The sequence below is a fragment of the Oryctolagus cuniculus genome, chromosome 6, assembly GCF_051225735.1.
Source record: "Oryctolagus cuniculus isolate XC-2025 breed Fujian yellow rabbit chromosome 6, ASM5122573v1, whole genome shotgun sequence".
Classification (NCBI taxonomy): domain Eukaryota; kingdom Metazoa; phylum Chordata; class Mammalia; order Lagomorpha; family Leporidae; genus Oryctolagus; species Oryctolagus cuniculus.
The window spans coordinates 32,652,307-32,670,431 of NC_142872.1; the positions used below are offsets into that span (position 1 = coordinate 32,652,307).

The 18,125-nt window shown below is 44.7% G+C and overlaps 1 long non-coding RNA gene across 2 annotated transcripts in view; it reads right to left on the reverse strand.

Annotated features, from left to right (window-relative positions):
- Positions 1-17,736, reverse strand: part of LOC149126092 (uncharacterized) — a 78,950-nt gene extending 61,214 nt beyond the window's left edge. The window contains exons 1-2 of one of the 2 annotated variants that reach the window (XR_016236264.1): positions 17,262-17,736; positions 12,325-12,443 (exon numbers count right to left, since the gene is read on the reverse strand). This is a non-coding gene — a long non-coding RNA (uncharacterized LOC149126092). The remainder of the gene's footprint in view (positions 1-12,324; positions 12,444-17,261) is intronic. The other variant, XR_016236263.1, reaches the window with a different exon arrangement.
- Positions 17,737-18,125: the final 389 nt, after the last annotated feature.

Genomic DNA, 18,125 nt, shown 5'->3' on the forward strand with positions numbered 1-18,125 from the left:
TTGTGGTACAACAGGTTAAGCTGGCACCTATGGTGCCACTATCCCATAGGAGCATCAGTTCAAGTCTGGACTGCTCCACTTCCAAACCAGCTCCTTCCTAGTGTGCCTGAGAAAGCAGCGAGCTGTGGAAGATGGCACAGGTACTTGGGTCCTGGTCACTCACATGGGAGATCCAGGTGGATTTCCAGGATCCTGGCTTCTGCCTTCCAATCCTGGTTGCCTCAGCCATTTGGGGAGTGAACCAGCAGATGGTAGATTTTCTCTCTCTCTCTCTCTCTCTCGCTCTTGCTCTCGCTCTCGCTCTCGCTCTCCTTCTCTCTCTCTGGTTCTCTCTATCAGTAACTCTGCTTTCAAATAAATAAACACAACTTCAAATATGTGTGTGGGTATGGGTGTGTGTATGCCTTACGTTATTCGTTCTGGATGTCTATGAGCTTTCCCATTAGGATATCAGTTGCTTGAGTGTGACTTCATCAGTCCCTGAGTGAGCAAATTTTGAAGGTGAACCTGGATTCTAAGATGGGCAGGGAAACAGTCTAGAAGAAAGAATTCCAGGGATGCCCCTGAGAAATACAACTTAATTCTCTAAGCGGAAGACTCAAACCTCTGGAATACTGACATCTGGTTCTCATTTCATAAGGCTCTTTAAAGTCCATGATCTGCTTCCCTGCTCTGCCGCCTCCACCCCAGCCCCCTTTATCCCACTCTGTACACAATGGAGCAGACTTGAAATTAATTTTCTTGGGTGCAAATTTTGCTGAGCTCTTTTGTGCTGTTCTATTATTTAGTTAAGTGTTCATCTAATGGTAAAGGCCGTTTGCTAAAGGTCCTAGATTTTCATCATTTTAAGAAAATGAATTAAGAATGATGAATAAACATGGATGACAATTAGTAGATTCTGGGCGAGCCCTCACATGGAACCAGATGGCCCAGTGATGCATGCAAATAGATAATTTACTTCATTTGCAGATCTGAAAGTTGAATAAAGAATTAGATATTGGTCATTAAAGTGTATTTACCAATGAGCTCTAATTTAATACATTGTTAAAATTAATGCAGAGTGAAGTTAAGGGACTAATTATTTCTGGTCAGCAGGGGATAAATTCAAAAGCTTCTTCAGGACTTTCAGCCTGTCATCTGGCTGAGCTGGACTGAATGTTTGTGTTTCCCCAAAGTTCACATGGCAATGTCCTAGTCTCCAGTGTGATGGTATTTGAGGGGAGGCCTTTGGGAGGTGATTAGATTTAGAAGAGGTGAAGAGAGTAGGGCCTCCATAACGAGATCAATGTCCTCATAAAAAGAGGAAGAGAGCAGGGCTCGTTCTGTGTTTACTACACGGGAAAGAAGGAGTCTGCAGGCCAGGAGGAGGGCTGTCAACCATCTCGGGCCGCTGGCATCTTGATCGTGAACTTCTCAGCCTTGTGAAAAATACACATCTGTTGTTTAAGCCACTCAGTCCGTGGCATTTTTTTTTTTTAACAGAGCCTGAGTTGAACAAGGTATACCTATTTTTTCCTGTCTTTAAAAAGGTGTAGTTAAGGGCTTGGCATTTTGGCACAGCAGGTTGAGCCGCCTCCTGCAATGCTAGCAACCTGTATGGGCACTGGTTTGAGTCCCTGCTCCTCCAGTTTGGATCCAGCTACCTGCTAATGCACCTAGGAAAGCAGTGGAAGATCGCCCAAGGGCTTAGGCCCCTGCACCCACCTGGGAGCTGCCATAGAAGCTCCTGGCTCCTGCTCTGGATCAGCTCAGTTCCAGCTGTTGTAGCCATTTGGGGAGTGAACCACTGGATGGAAGACCTTTCTCTCTCTCTCCCTCTCTCTCTCTAACTCTCAAATAAATAAATAAAATCTTAAGAAAGTCATTGACTGATTGACTATAAAAATCACAGCCTTCTGTCCTACCAACATATTTCAACATTTTGCACATTTGTTAAATATCTGTAATACTATAGAAAGATTTTAGTCAGGTATCCAGGTGGGAGGGTTATGAAACCAATTCTCTTAATGTGTAACACAATGCAATGCCAACACATTCACTGTTGAATTGTATGAGGTACAACAATTAGAATCAGAATTTCTTATAAATGATTCTGTTAAAAATCATGGGGCTCCTTCAGAATCAGCCCTTAAGGCATTCGGATCTGGCTGAAAAGCCCATGAGAGCATTTCAGGCATGGAAAGCCAAGACACTGTGGCAAAAAATGACCTAAATGAAAGATCTCTGTGAGTGAGAGAGGAAAGAAGGGGCCATCACAAAAGGATGTACTTTTCTGTGAAGGGAGGAGAGAACTTCCACTTTGACTATGGCCTTGTCTAAATGCTGACAGAGTTTGTGAACTCAAGAGGCTTCCATAGCCTTGGCAGCTCATGACAAGAGCTTCGGGTGATCACTGCTGTCATAAATAAGAGTGTCAATTGTTAAACCAACAACAGGAGTCACTGTGCACTTGCTCCCTATGTAGGACCTCTGTCCTTAATGAGTTGTACTATGAGAATTAACAGTAAAACTAGTCTTCAAACAGTACTTTATACTTTGTGTGTCTGTGTGGGTGCAAACTGTTGAAATCTTTACTTAGTATAGAGTTGGTTTTCTGTATATAAAGATAATTAAAAATGAATCTTAATGAAGAATGGGATGGGAGAGAGAGTAGGAAGTGAGACGGAAGTAGAGGTGGGAGGGTGGGTATGGGAGGAAGAGCTGCTATATTCCTAAAGCTGGACCTGTGAAATTTGTATTCATTAAATAAAAGCTTTCTTAAAAATAAAAAAAATGAAAAATAAATCATGGGGCTACACCTGGCACTGTGGCACACCGGGTTAAGCTGCTGTCTGCAGCACCAGCATCCCACGTAGGCACTAGTCAAGTCCTGGCTGCCCTGCTTCTGATCCAGCTCTCTGCTAATGTGCCTGGGAAAGCAGCAAAGGATGGCCCAAGTCCTTGGGCATCTGCACCCATTTGGGAGACCCGGAAGAAGCTCTTGGCGTCAACACATCCTAATCCTGGCCATTGAGCCTTTTGGGGGAGTGAACCAGCGGATGGAAGCTCTCTCTGTGGCTCTTTCCCATTCTCTCTGTAACTTAAAACAAATTCATGGGGCTGGCCTTGTGGCACCCACAATACCAGTATTCCATATATGTGCATGTTCAAGTCCAGGATGCTCTGTTCCCTATCCAGCTCCTCACTAATGCACCGGAGACAGCAGTGGACAACGGCCCAAGTGCGGGGCCCCCTTCATACATGCCGGAGAGCCAGAAGAAGCTCATGGCTTCAACCTGGCCCAGCCCTGGTCATTGCAGCCATTTAGGGGGTGAACCAGCAGGTAGAAGTTCTGTCTCTCTCTGTCACTCTGTAACTCTGCCTTTCAAATAAAGAAAATAAATTTAAAAAACAAATCTCTCATGGGGTTGGCATCATATCATGGTCGGTAGAGTCACTACCGCAATGCTGTCATACTATATGGCTGCCAGTTCAATTCCTGGCTATTCCACTTCTGATCCAGTTCCCTGATAATGTGCCTGGGACAGCAGCAGCAGATGTACCAAGTGTGTGGGCCCTGCTACCATGTGGTGACCTGGATTCTAGCTCACGGCTTAGGCCTGGCCCAGCCCTGACTTCTTTGGCCTTTTGGGGAGTAACCAGTGGATGGAAGATCGATCTCTCTCTCTCTCTCTGACACTACCCTCTCTCTGTAGCTATGCCTTTCTTCCCCCCCCCCCCTTAAACGATTTATTTATTCATTTGAAAGGCAGAGTTACAGAGAGGGAGGGAGGGAGATACAGAGATAGTCATCTTCCAACCACTGGTTTACTGCCTAAATGGCCACAATGGCTAGAACTGGGATGATCAGAAACCAGGGGCCAGGAGTGTCTTCCAGATCTCCCGGGTGGGTGCAGGGCACCAAGCACTTGGGCCATCTTCCACTGTTTTCTCAGGCACATTAGCAGGGAGCTGGATCAGAAGTGGAGCAGCCAGGACTCAAACTGGTGCCCATAGGGGATGCTAGTGCTGCATTTGGCACTTTATCTGCTATGCCACAGCTCTGGACCCAGCTCTGCCTTTAAAAAAATAAATAAATCTTAAGAAAAACAAAAACAAAAGAAAAAAGAAAATTCCCTAAAACCTTTCATGGTAAGTGCAAATACCTTGTGTCTTAGAAGAAAAATTTCTATTGTGGGTCTTTAATATTATAAAGGTGAAAATTATAATACTTCTGTGGTCTCAAATAAATAATCACCTTACTTTTAAATCAGTCATTCAGAATGCTCTGACTATAACAAGAATGCTTACAAAGGAATGATTAAAGAGGGTGGTAGGACACTGTAGGTTTATTATCTTGTTCCAAGGCAAAACTAAGGCCCTGACAATACTGGGTCTAGATAAGACTCCCTAGTCCAGAGAATGGGAAAGTCATCATTTAGATATTTGAATAATAATTATATAAAAATTTTCAACAAAAGTGGCAAAAAGTTGAACGATACTGTTTGTGAAAGTTTTTGCGAATCTGACAGAGTTCTTGGCTGCAGACAGGAATCTACTGTAGCTTATTTAAACTGAAATGAAACTTATTTTTTAAGATTTTGTTTATTTGAAAGGCAGAATAACAGAAAGAGAGGAGAAAGACATAGAGAGACCTTCTATCCGCTGGTTCACTCTCCAGTTGGCTACAACAGCCAGGGTGGGCCAGGCCAAAGCCAGGAGCCAGGAGCTTCATATAGGTCTCCACATGGGTGCAGGGGCCTAAACACTTAGGCCATTCTCTGCTGCTTTCTTTCCCGGGAGCTTCAGCAGGGAGCTGGATGGGAAGTGATGCAGCTGGTACTCAAACCGGCACCCATGTGGGATATCGGCCCTGCAGGCAGCGGCTTAAGTAAGCCATTGCACCACAGTGCCAGGCCCCAGAAATGAGATTCAGTGAGACTGATTTGGTGCTCAGGAAGTTAGGACCATTGGAGGATACGCTGTGAGCCAAGTGTCCAGGGGCGCCTCTCAAGCACTGCTGCAGATCCGCCCTGACGGGGAGCCGCTCCCTGCAGTCACCGCTCCGCCATCCGCAATGCCCCCAGGCACCCAACGGCCCTGCACCTGCTCAGTTCCCCCAGGTATGCTTCTCCCTCCAGTGTTCCATGTGTGCAATTTTAATGTGTGGTTTCCTAGCTGCAGAGAAAACTGCGAAATGTAATTTTTTAAAAACCTTTTATATTGGAAAGGAGACTCAAATGTGCAGAAATATCAGAAGAGAAATGGTATCTAAAATGCTTGAGTATCTGCAAAACAGTACTGTCCTCCTCGGCAAAGACACTGGGAGAGGAGTATTCAGAGAATACTGACAGGAGCGCCAACTGGAGAAGGCACTTTTGTTGTCCCAATGACAATTTTAAATGTATATTCACTATGATTAGTTCTTTCATATCAACAAATCTACCCAGCAAAAATAATTATACTTATCTCCCAAAATATCTGTAAAAAAGATGCTTGCTTAGGCATTATTTAAAATATATAAATGGTCAGTACTAATTCAGGGCCTACTGTATGCCAGACATTGTTCTAAGTGTTTTGTGTGTACTCTACCTACACCATACTCACACCCAGCAGGTAAATAAAATTAGAATTCTCATTCACTTCCAGGAAAGAAAGGCCCAGAAGGTTGAGTAACCTGTGTGTGGTTATACAGTTACTAAGTAGGAAGACGACCCTAATGGCCCGCAATATGGTAAATTCCCTATGTTATGGTTCATTCAAACTCACAGCCGGTTAAAAAGGCAAGGGAGGACTATGCTGACATGAATAGATCTCAAAGAGATTAAACATGAAAGAAGACAGCATCACCCCAGGATAGAAGGGACAGCCGTGTCCATGTGCACACATATGTGGGCAGAGGTATATAAAGCAAAGAGGAAGGTGTTCTCTACACCTTGGATGGTGATAAGTTACCTTGGGATCCAGGAGCTGGAGGTAGACTTTCACATTTTGTTCTCTATATTTCTGAATTGAATTTTTCTATGGAAATACATTCTCTTATTTCATCTATAATAAGGATTTAGGAAACATATTTTAGGGTTTGAATTCCATCCTGCAAGAGAAAATTCTCAAGGGAGGAAGCCCAGGGTTTGGAGATATAAGCTTTCCTATCACCATTCATACTTACGCTGCATGTGAACAGATTTTTTTCTTTACATTAGCTCATAAGCCTTGCCTATATTCCTGCTGAACTATGGTCTTTCTACTTGTTGAATTCTTCATTTAGTGGAGCATTAGATCTTTGACTATAATGTAAACTAAAAATATGTTAACTAAAAAATTAAAAATGGAAAGGAAGAAAGAAAGGAAAGAAGGAAAGAGAGAGAGAGACAAAGGATGGAAGTATGGATGGACAGATGGATGGATGGATGGGACAGGAAAGATCTCTATATTTTTAGCATCATACCTATGAACTACATTAAATGTGTTCTCTTTAAATACATGTCACAAAAAAGAATAATTGTGAATGTGTTCTATTTCTATCAGCTTTTGCTTCATGGCTTTGGAGTTCTACTGTACTCTGACATTTAACATAACTGTCTATTCTTCCTGAATTTACACTTTTATCAGTAACTACTGTCCCCATTTCTTGGATGAAGTTTATTTTGCCTAATTTTAATGTAATTGCTTTCTTTTGGTTGGTGATTGTATTATCTATCTTTTCCCAGCCTTTCACTTTTAACAGATCTGTGTCTTTATGTAGGTTTCTTATAGACAACAAAAAGAAAAAAAAGCATCAGATTTTAGATTTTAGTGTGATTTTAAAATCATATATTGGGGTTTGGGCATCTTCTCAAATGTTTATGAAGAAAACTGCCCAAGTCCTAACGTCTCTTCCTCATGTCTGTACTGAAATTTTATTTCTCTTCACAACTACCTGACCTGAGTCCTTTGTGGGTGAACCTGGATAAAGCAGCTCCACACTTCTGCCTTTGGATTGCAGGGGAAGAGCAACGCTGTATTCCAGCCTGGTCTCTCTGACCACGAAGGCTCTCAACTGTAGTCTGGCTCCTTGGCTAAGGATGCCCCTACCACCATGTAACATGCACCAATGCCCAGGGACCATGGTGGGTTGCTGACTCCCCACAGCGTCACCCTGGTTCACAGGGATGAGGGGCTTGGTGAAGTGGTACCAGATGCTTTCTTACCCCTTTTATCATTACCTGTTTTCCTCACCATGCCAATGCAGAACTAGGAGTCCCTGAGGGAGCCTGCTGTAAAACAGGTTCCTGGACATGATTCCACAGAAACTCTGATTCAGTAGGTCTGGGGTGGAGTTCCAAATTCCGAGTCATTGATGGGCTTCCATAAGGTTGTAGACAGAATGATGTGGCCCCTTAAAAAAAAGTGTCCACACTCTAACTCCCGATTTGAGGAATATGTTCTCTTCCATGGCAAAAGGAAATCTGCACTCTGAATGAACCAAGGATCTTGAAATGGGGAGGCTCTCTTGGCTTCTCTGAGTGGGTCTGAAATTATTGCAGGTTCTCTGGGCATGAAGATGTGAGCTGAAGGGTCAGGGTAAGAGTGATGGGATAGGCCGGTGCCGCGGCTCAATAGGCTAATCCTCTGCCTTGCGGCGCCAGCACACCGGGTTCTAGTCCCGGTCGGGGTGCCGGATTCTGTCCCGGTTGCCCCTCTTCCAGGCCAGCTCTCTGCTGTGGCCAGGAAGTGCAGTGGAGGATGGCCCAAGTGCTTGGGCCCTGCACCCCATGGGAGACCAGAAGAAGCATCTGGCTCCTGCCTTCGGATCAGCGCGGTGCGCCGGCTGCGGCAGCCATTGGAGGGTGAACCAAGGGCAAAGGAAGACCTTTCTCTCTGTCTCTCTCTCTCTCACTGTCCACTCTGCCTGTCAAAAAAAAAAAAAAAAGTGATGGGATAAAAGAAAGGTTTGACCAGGCATTGCTGTCTTTCAAGACAGAAGAAGACCACTGCACATGGGCAGCTACCACTAGAAGCTCGAACAGATAAGAAGACAGCTATTCTTTCCTAGAACCACTAGAAACCACTAGAATACAATCCTGCTCATGCCTTGATTGTAGCCCAGTGAGAGCCACTGAAGACTTTTAACATCTAGAACTACAAGTTTATAAACTGTCATGTTTTGATCTGTGGAAATTTGTTAGGGCAGCAATATGACACAGACACATGTCCTCTTCTCTCTCTACACCCATTCTCTGTCATTCCTTTCAATGTTATGACTCTAAGCTCCATCTTTATGCCAAAGATACTCGGGTATAAATTGCTGACCGAATCTTTCGAACTCCAAACTCACATATATATCTCTAGTCCACATTTTCATTTGGAAGTTTTTTAGGCATCTCAAGCCGACCTATTCCAAATAAAAACCACTAATGTTCTCCTTCCTGCCTTCCCAAATCTCCCGTGCTCATAGAGTTCCCCCATTTGAAATTACAGCATCTCAATTCCAGAGTTGCAGGACAAAGGCATAGAGTCATCCTTGCCACCTTTTTTTGGCTTTTCTCCCTCATATACCGTATTTAATCTATCACAAAAATGCATTGATAATGTTTCCAAACTATCCTGGAAATCCCTCCACTTTCAGTCACTCTTCTATCTCATCTTGTCTGAGTCATCACCAACTGGATCACTGGATTACTGCCACAGTCTCCTCACAGGTCCGCCTGCTTCCATCCTGCCTGTCCTAATTTAGTTTCAACTAGGAATCCAGAGTCATCCTGTAAAACAGTCAGCTCTCTCCATGTTTCGCTCAAACCCCACCATGAGCACGTCATTTTACCCACAGCCTGACTCTGCCATCACCTCCCCAATCTCATCTCCGCCTACTCCCTCCTTGCTCATCTGGTCCCAGCCACATTGCTGTTGCCACAGGACTCCTCCCTCTCCCTGGAATGGTTGCTCTGCAGACACCTGTACCTGTATCTCAACGAAGCCTACTCCAATTAACATGGAAAACTGAAGCCCTTCCCCTGCACCCCAGCACTCTTGATTCCATTTCTAATAAATAATGTTCCTTACTTGCCAATTGATTGTGTCTATTTTTTGTTCATCTCACCCCAGTAGACTGTAAGCTCCATGAGGACAGGGGCTTTGCTTTGTATCTCATATTCCTAAATGGTGTCCATATGTTGAAATGGATTTGTTTCTGAGAGGAGGAGTGTGGTGTGGGCAAGAGGCGCGGAGTCACCACACAGACCCCGGGAGTCAGGTGAAAGCAGGCCTGAGGCGAGCAGGATGCAGACTCATTTATGTCAGTTGGTACAGCAGCTTATATAGCCAAGGCAGCCAATCCAGTCAAGGGGCGGTCTATGCTCTAACCAATCACAGCCTGTTGCCACGCAGTTTCCAAAGCCATCCAATCACAGCCTGTTGCCGGTCAGGCTCTGCTGCCAGGCGTTTCTGAAACCATCCAATCACAGCCTGTTGTCCGTCAGGCTCTGTTGTCATGTGGTTTCTAAAGCCATCCAATCACAGCCTGTTGTCAGTCAGGCTCTGTTATCATGTGGTTTCTGAAGCCATCCAATCACCTGTTGTCAGTCAGGCTCTGTTGTCAGCAGCCATCTTGGCATGACCTTCTCACCTTCTTATTCCACCACATTTCATGACCTTCTCACCTTCCCATAAGGAGCTAAATCATTGTCAACTTTGTTGAAATAGGGCCACAGGATACTCTCTGAGAAACAGAATTTAACAGCTCCTGCAATATGTGTTTATCAGACCATCTTGGTGGCATTAGGGTAAAATTCACATTAACTGGTACCATTGAATGCCAGAACTATGTTCTTTGAACAAAATATTTCTCTCTGGTGTCTGACTTTGAAATCACAAAGTCTCTACCTGTTGTATGAGATATTCTTTCCTGCGCGAAGGTGGACTTAGGTTTGACAGCTTAATGACTCATGTTAATGTGTGGCCCACACAGAGCTCTCTCAGGAAACATTATCAGCACTTTTTGTTACCTGGACAAGACACATCCTGAAAAAAGTTGTAGATACAGGAAAATACTTGAGACTTTATTTTAAATATGTTTCCTCAAGACTCCAATGGTTCAGAGTTTGACATTTTTTGCATTTCTATTCCTGGAGAGAATCCAAGTAGCAGATTAATCATTGGTCACCCAGTACTTCTCAGTTTATGTCTAAAACTTAAAACAAAACCAAAAACTTCCTGGAAAATTGTTATATGCTTCTTTGGAGATCAGTTATTATGTGTTCCAAATATAAAACTGAATCTGCATCTCCATTGCTGGAATAATTAAATCATTTCAATTTTTCACATGGCTTTTCTTTTCTAAATTCCCAGATTTTTTTCGCTAGGAGCCTGGAACCCAATCTTGGTCTCCCATGTGGGTGGCCAGGAGGCAAGCACTCAGGTCACCACATGCTGCCTGCTAGGGTGTGCATTATCAGGAAGCTGGACTTGGAGCAGAGCAGGCACTCAAAGCCAGGAACTCTGATATGGCATGCAGGGATCCCAAGGTGTACTCTAACTACTGCATCACAATGTGTTGTTTTAGAAAGTGGGAATCACTACTGATGCCATAAACAAGAGTGTCAACTGTTAAGTCAACAACAGGAGTCATTGTGCACTTACTCCTCATGTAGGATCTCTGTCCTTAATGTGCTGTACATCATGATTTAATGCTATAACTAGTACTCAAACAGTATTTTACACTTTGTGTTTCTGTGTGGGTACAAACTGTTGAAAGCTTTACTTAATATATGCTAAATTGATCTTCTGTAAAGATAATTGAAAATGAATCTTGATGTGAATGGAATGGGAGAGGGAGAGGGGAGGGTTGCGGGTGGGAGGAAAGTTAGGGGGAGGAAAAAGCCATTGTAATCCACAAACTGTACTTTGGAAATTTATATTTAGTAAATAAAAGTTTAAAAAAATAAAAGAAAAGAAAAAAAAGAAAGTGGGAATCACTGGGGTGGCAGGAATCCTCTTTAGAAAGGGTGATTTTGCTGTCTCATAAAACTACTATGCTACATTAAGGGGGAGCTTCAAAAATTCTGTGAGAAATGAAATTAAAAGGTAGATCTCATGTTAGAGGATCAGTTTGAGTCTTGGCTCACCCGCTTCTGATCCAGCTTCCTGCTGCTACATCCTGGGAGGCAACAGATCAAGATCCAAGTGCTTAGAACCCCTGACACTCAAAGAATAATTAATTTAAACACAGATTAACTGAAGATTAATGAGGTTATAGAGCTTTTCTAGTTACACTCAACTATCCAGACACTAGTAAAAGGAGAATAATACAGGTTTTGGCCTAGAACTTGATGTGGATCTCTCTGCCTTATTACTGGAAAGATGTCCCTTTTATATCAACAACCCCTAAACCAAATCCTCTCCATATTTTATGCCAGGCACTGCACCTATATCACCTCCCTTCACAGTACCAACCCCTTACAGAAAACCAGTGTGCACAGAGGCAAAGCAACATACTCGGGTCAGACAGATACCGAGTGATAGGCTCGGCATCCAAGCTCAGATTTTTCTTACTTCCACTTAGCCACTTTCCATGATAGCCTGCTACTTTCAAATGACAGAAAAACCACCAGAGTCCTGGCTATAGAAGAGCACAGTTTCAATCATCAGTCATAAAAGAGAAGTAGAGTTTTTCCTAGACTTGAAAAATAAAAGAAGTGTTGTTGCGACTGTATGGAAGGGCATGGGAAAGGGTGACAATAAAGACCTGTGGTGGACTTCATGGGTGGCAATTCGCGGTTGTTCACAGAAATGTTTCTGTTGTGTAGGAAAGGTCTCTTTCAACCTTAGTAGAAATTAATGGGCCCTATTTTCCTCATTACTAACTCATCATCACACCTTCCAGCAGTAGTATAAAAAGAAGAAAAATAAGGATACAACTTCCAATTATTGAGCCTTTGCTATATGGCTGACACTGGGTGCTTCACAGCCAAGCCTCTCTCAACCTGTCCAGTAATTCTGTGAAGATAATATACCCATTGCGTGGCAAGGAAACAGAGGGTATGTTCATTTGCCCAAGGTTGCACACAGTAAAGAGTAGCTCCTGGGTTTGGACCATCTCCACTTAGCCCTGAAATGCATCCTTGTAACCATCGCACTTCATGGCCTCTGAAGTAGGCAGCTAAACACCAATGATCATGAGTGAGGGTTGGTGTGCTCAAACCACTGCCTATTACTCCTTATAGAATTCCTCTAGAAAATGGGCATAGGTTGAATGGGATGTGTAGTAGATTTTGTTTTTTGCACCATTCCCATTTATTTCTCCTCTAAGTGAGAATTGCTGCACCAGAGTAAGCCATCATTTTAGGAAACTCGTCCAACCAAATTTACCTCTAAAGGGCAGCCAGCTGATTTATGGTCAGAAGGAGGAGCAGGGATCGTATCCTCGGGTGTCCCGGAATTAATTTCCTTCCACTTCTCTGTGCACTTGATGAGTTCTCTTGTATTACCTGTCATGATTGGACAAAATGAAGAGTTCAGTCCCTTATTCCAGTGGATATCATCCATTGGTCTTTATACCTAGCTACTTAACCAATAGTCATCAAGCCCGTGTTATGTGTCAAGCCCTGTATTGGTCCTTAAGACAAAGGAAAAGACACAAATACAATTGTTTGGATCTCTCACATGAAACTTAGAGTTAACTATGAGAGTCCCTTCATAATCAAATAAACACAATGAGGAATGCATGCTAACACACTGTGCTGCAAAGCTATGAAGGAAGAACTACTAGACTGGGATCAAGGCAGACTTTGTAAAGGTTGACTGAGATGTATACATGCAGGGAGTGAGATTACTCCATGCAGAAGGCATGGCATGTGCAAATGCCATGTGGCAAGAGGCAGCATAAAATGTGAGACAAGAGGAAGTCAGGCCAGCCGAGATGAGCTCTCATCAAGGATTCTGGTCGCTATAACCAGAACAAGGCATATAACTCAGGAATTGAGGAAGGAATACCACGCCCACTTGTGCTGGGCCCTCAAAGGCTTCACACCTGACCCAACTATTGTCTCTGGCTTTAGCTTAGGAGGGAGACCTAGAGAAGCTCAGTTTCCACTTCCTTGCTCTCCCCACCTTTTTTATCTGAGACTACCAAAGGACACAGCACGCTTTCCTTTTTACCACGTTCATTATAGCACTTCAGACTTCAGAAATAAGATCAGAGAGCAGCAACAGCAAAAATTACAACTGTGCTTTTAGGGGATTTAACAGTTCTGGCCAGGTACTGTGCAAGCATTTACATGAATTTTCTTATCGATTCTGCACACTTAGTAACACAACAGCCCTCCAGGTAGTATTGGGGTAGGATTCAGAAACCTGGACCTGTAGGAAGTGGAAACAGACACACGTGAATTTACACTGTGGGGTCTGACAGGATTCTTTTCAGGGCTTGACCAGTTGCGGCAGAACTACTGAGTGACGCTTGCTGACAGCGTGAACTACGCCTGTGGAAAAGGTTTGCTGTAGGCACCAGAACCTCCACCCACAGACCTTCCCCCCATTTTGCTGTCAGGGCAGGATGCATCCTACTCAGCCAGCGCGCAGCCTGCACATCAGGTACAATCATCACGCCCAGCATCAGGACAGAACAGGTTGTCTCCGAATGGCTTTGCATTCAGCGATTAGGTCACCTCCGTGGCCTTTTCCTCCTGGGCAGAGTGATTCGCCGCCTCCCCAGCATTAGTCAGCCCTCTTGATTCAAAGATAGAAAAGCAACTCCAACAAGCAAAGGGAAAGGGGAATTGATCAGCTTACATAACTGGGAAGCTCAGGGGGACCCAGGCTCAGGGCTCTGCCAATTCTGGGCTCCCCTGTCTGGTCACTGTCGCCATATCTCTGTTCTCTGTGCTCCCACGGGGTAAACTCTCCTGGTTCTTCCAACATCTGCTTTCCAATCATCAGAGATGCTGCTTATACTAGTTATGCCTCTCTTTCTTCGTTGACAAACGGATTCTTACTTCTCTTCCCCTTTTACTTTATTGAGCACCTAGAGGCATGGTTCACTTCTAACAATGACCTAACAATGAACCACAGCTCCTGATATCTACACCACTGAGTAGACCTGTCCCATACTGGGTATGCTGACACAGGGGTTCACTTCAACAACAGAAGGGTGCAGTGGTGGCTCCATTTCAGGGTTGCATCTAAGCCTTTGAAGGTACAACAGCATCCACTTTTGTACTTTAGCCCAAGCTTAGCCATCATGTCCAAAGTTCAATTCCTCTTCTGGAGAACCATATGGAGAGGCCACATGGAAGGAGAGAGTTTCTGGAAATGCATGGAAAGAGGAAGAAGCCCAGTGGTCCCCGCTATCTCAGCTGAATCTGAGCCTTCAGTTATCCCTGCCAAGGTATCAACCTTCTGAATGAACTATCCTGGATCTTCCTGCCCATCTCAAGTGCCCAGATGACTGCAGTCAAAGTCAATGGTAACTGGAGCAGGATCATCCTAAACAGACTCTAACCTGTCGCTCCCCCTCTTCGTGGAGGAATGACACAGGACCCTGCGCTGTTCTTTTGTCTGCTCGGCCCTCCCCGGGTTTGCTGCTGGTTCTTCCCGGGTTGGCTACCGTCCCTTCCACCTCCGTGGAAGGGCGGTTCCCCCTGCCACATTCCCCACTTCCGCGGGGGAGCGGCACACCGCCGGCCGGCTCTCTCGGGGGCTGCTCAGATGTTCCTCAGGTGTTCCCCTTAGATGTTCCTGGTGCATGTTGTCTCTCTCCTCCTTTATAGTCCTTCCACCAATCCCAACTCTGCTACCCACACGCCGAGTACGCTGCCCTCCTCCAATCAGGAGCAGGTCCTACAGTTTATTGGTTGAACTGGAGGCAGCTGCATAGAAGCTGTTTCTCCCTTCTCAGCACCATATTGTGGGAGAGCAGATGCATAGAATAAGTCCTAATTCCAGTAACTTAGTCTAGTCCGGGTTGCTCCCCACATAACCAATCTGGAGACTTACACAAGATAACAAATTGTTGCAGCTTCAGACTATTAACTGTGGGGATGGGTTATTCTATGGTGACGATGAACAAAACTCTTAGTATCTGCCAGGTTCTGTGCTACTACTATGTTTATAATTACAAAAATCAATGGCATGGGCTGTGGTCCTCCACATCCACTCCTCTTTCCAGATTTTTCCTACTCCAGGGTATTTTCTGACTCCTTTTACTAAAGAAGCTTCACACTATTATGCTGTAGTAACACTCTTACTTCACCATAGCTCCTTGCATACTTAGAAGTCACTTATTTATTTTATATCTAATTCCCTAATAAATTATAAGCCCCTGAGGGGGGTTGTCTCTCATCTCATTGGGAGTTTAAAACAACTTTGCTGAAGCAGTTCTAGTAGTATGCTTAAGAAATGCATGCTGTGCACTGTGGCACAGCTGGTAAAGCTACCACCTGCAACACCAACATCCCATATGAATGCTGGTTTGAATCCAAGCTGCTCCATTTCTGCTCAAGCTCCCTGCTAATGTGCCTGGGAAGGCAGTGAAGATGGTCCAAGTGCTTGGGCCCCTGTACCCAGGTGAGACAACCAGATTGAGTTGCAGGTGCCTGCTTTGGCCTGACTCAGCCCTGGCTATTTTATATATTTGGAGGAGTGAACCAGCCAATGGAAGATCTCTCTCTCCTTCTCTCTCTGTCTGTCTCTCTCGCTCTTTGTACCCTGCCTTTCAAATAAATAAATAAATGTTTAAAATAAATAAATATATTAAAAAAGAAATAGCATTATCAGGCAAAAACATTTACATGTGGTTTGGGTTTGATATATGTGCTGGATTTAAAATATTTCTTCTGTACAAGTTGATGGGTCATTAAGACTTTTATTGTTTGTTAAATGCTAAGGATTATTTCTGTTGGTATTTGCTAACAGCAACAGCAGCTACAGGATATACAAACTCTGTGACATTATCCAGTATCCCAGACAAGGCAAATAAAAAGAATAATCTTTCACAAAATGGCAATACAAAAGGTCTTGCATGATATTATAAAAAGCTAACACAAAGTAATAATGAAAATACAGCACAGTTATTCCATCAGCTTTGACTCATACGAGCTGCTTGGTCTTCTCTTTGACTCTCAACATCTTCATTTACATGCTGGAAGCAATAATTCCTACCTCATGAAGTTCTTTTAAGAATTAGAGAGTACATTTTTCCATTCATTACCTACCCATTCACCAACAAATTTTTCAACTGCCTGCTATGTAACAGGCATTGTTCTAGCAATCAAATCCCTACCTTGAGGACTTATATATTTGTGCATGTACAGAACAGAAGACAGGGGGCCAGTGCTGTGGCTCACTTGGTTAATCCTCCGCCTGTGGCACTGGCATCCCATATGGGCGCCAGTTCTGTCCCAGTTGCTCCTCTTCCAGTCCAGCTCTCTGCTGTGGCCCAGGAGGGCAGTGGAGGATGGCCCAAGTGCTTGGGCCCTGCACCCACATGGGAGACCAGGAGGAAGCACCTGGCTCCTGGCTTTGGATCGGCACAGTGCTGGCTGTGGCAGCCATTTGGGGGTGAACCAACAGAAGGAAGACCTTTATCTTTCTCTCTCTGTCTGTAATTCTACCTGTCAAATAAATAAATAAAAATCTAAAAAAAAAATAGAAGACAGCTAATAAACAAGTAAACAAAATGAGACCTCTGTAAAAAGCAGGTGGCTCAGTCAAGCAATAAAGGACTAGAGAGAAGTTCAGTGAAGGTATTGATTGTAAATATACTACAAACGAAAGGAAATCAACAAGGCATGGTAAAACACCCCGAGATGGCAAAACTAGAGAGCTGTTACCACTCTAGGCCTCAAAGATTAGGGTAAGGGAACAGTTACTAGGAACCAGTGACAGAGACCCATAGCTGTGGAAGGGTGCAGTCTCACTGAGGCTGCAGTCATGGCAGAATAGAGAGCCATGACCAAGGGCAGCACAACAGGGAGGCAGATGGGAAGTTAATTCTCCAGTCTTGACCACTTCCCATGCTCTGGTCAGCTACTAGCGCCCATTATTGGATGAACTCAACAGGAATCCAAAGGGACAGAGGGCAGACTGCCCATATGATACAGTCCATACTATTGAGTCTCCTATAGAACAGGGGAGTGAAGAAAAGTGGAGAGTGGGTCTGGAGGAACAAAGAGAAATCCAGCCCAGTAAGCAAATACAGCCCATGTCCCATGGAGAGTTGTGCCACCGAGAAAACATAGAGCAGCAAGGCGGATGGAAGACATGGCGCAGACAAGCAATCGCAGTTTCCTATGGGGTAGTAAACAGACCTCCCAGAGGTGATGTTCGATTAGATGCCGAAAGGAAGTGGGAGGCTGAGTTGTCGCTCCCCCTCTTCGTGGAGGAACGACACAGGACCCTGCGCTGTTCTTTCGTCTGCTCGGCCCTCCCCGGGTTTGCTGCTGGTTCTTCCCGGGTTGGCTACTATCCCTTCCACCTCCGTGGAAGGGCAGTTCCCCCTGGCCGCATTCCCCACTTCCGCAGGGGAGCGGCACACCGCCGGCCGGCTCTCTCGGGGGCTGCACGGGTTCCCTTAGATGTTCCCCATAGATGTTCCCCGTGCATGCCGTCTCTCTCCTCCTTTATAGTCCTCCTCCGCCAATCCCAACTCGGCTGCCCACACGCCGAGCACGCTGCTCTCCAATCAGGAGCAAGTCCTACAGTTAATTGGTTGAACTGGAGGCAGCTGTGCGGAAGCTGTTTACTTCTCTCCCAGCGCCATATTGTGGGAGAGCAGATGCATAGAATAAGTCTTAATTCGAGTAACTTAGTCTAGTCCGGATTGCTCCCCACATGAGTCATGTGTTGACAACTGGAGAAGTTTTAGGTTGAGACCACAGCTTACATTAGGGCCCTGAGATGAGGAGAGTACTCAATCCATGCAAGGAATTCCAAGTGGGTGGAGTAGAGAAAGGGGAGGGCAGAAGAAAACGCAAGCAGAGAGCCTGATCATGTAAGGCTTCTTAGGCTTTGTGATTTCTGTGGGAAACTAATGCAAGGCTGTGAGGAGAGAAATGAAAGATGCATTCTATAGTTTAAATGCAAAGGCTATTTATACGTGGTGACAATGGATGGAACAGGAGCAGCAGTGAGAACAGGATGATCAGTTTGTGAGCCGTGGCAATGATCTAGGG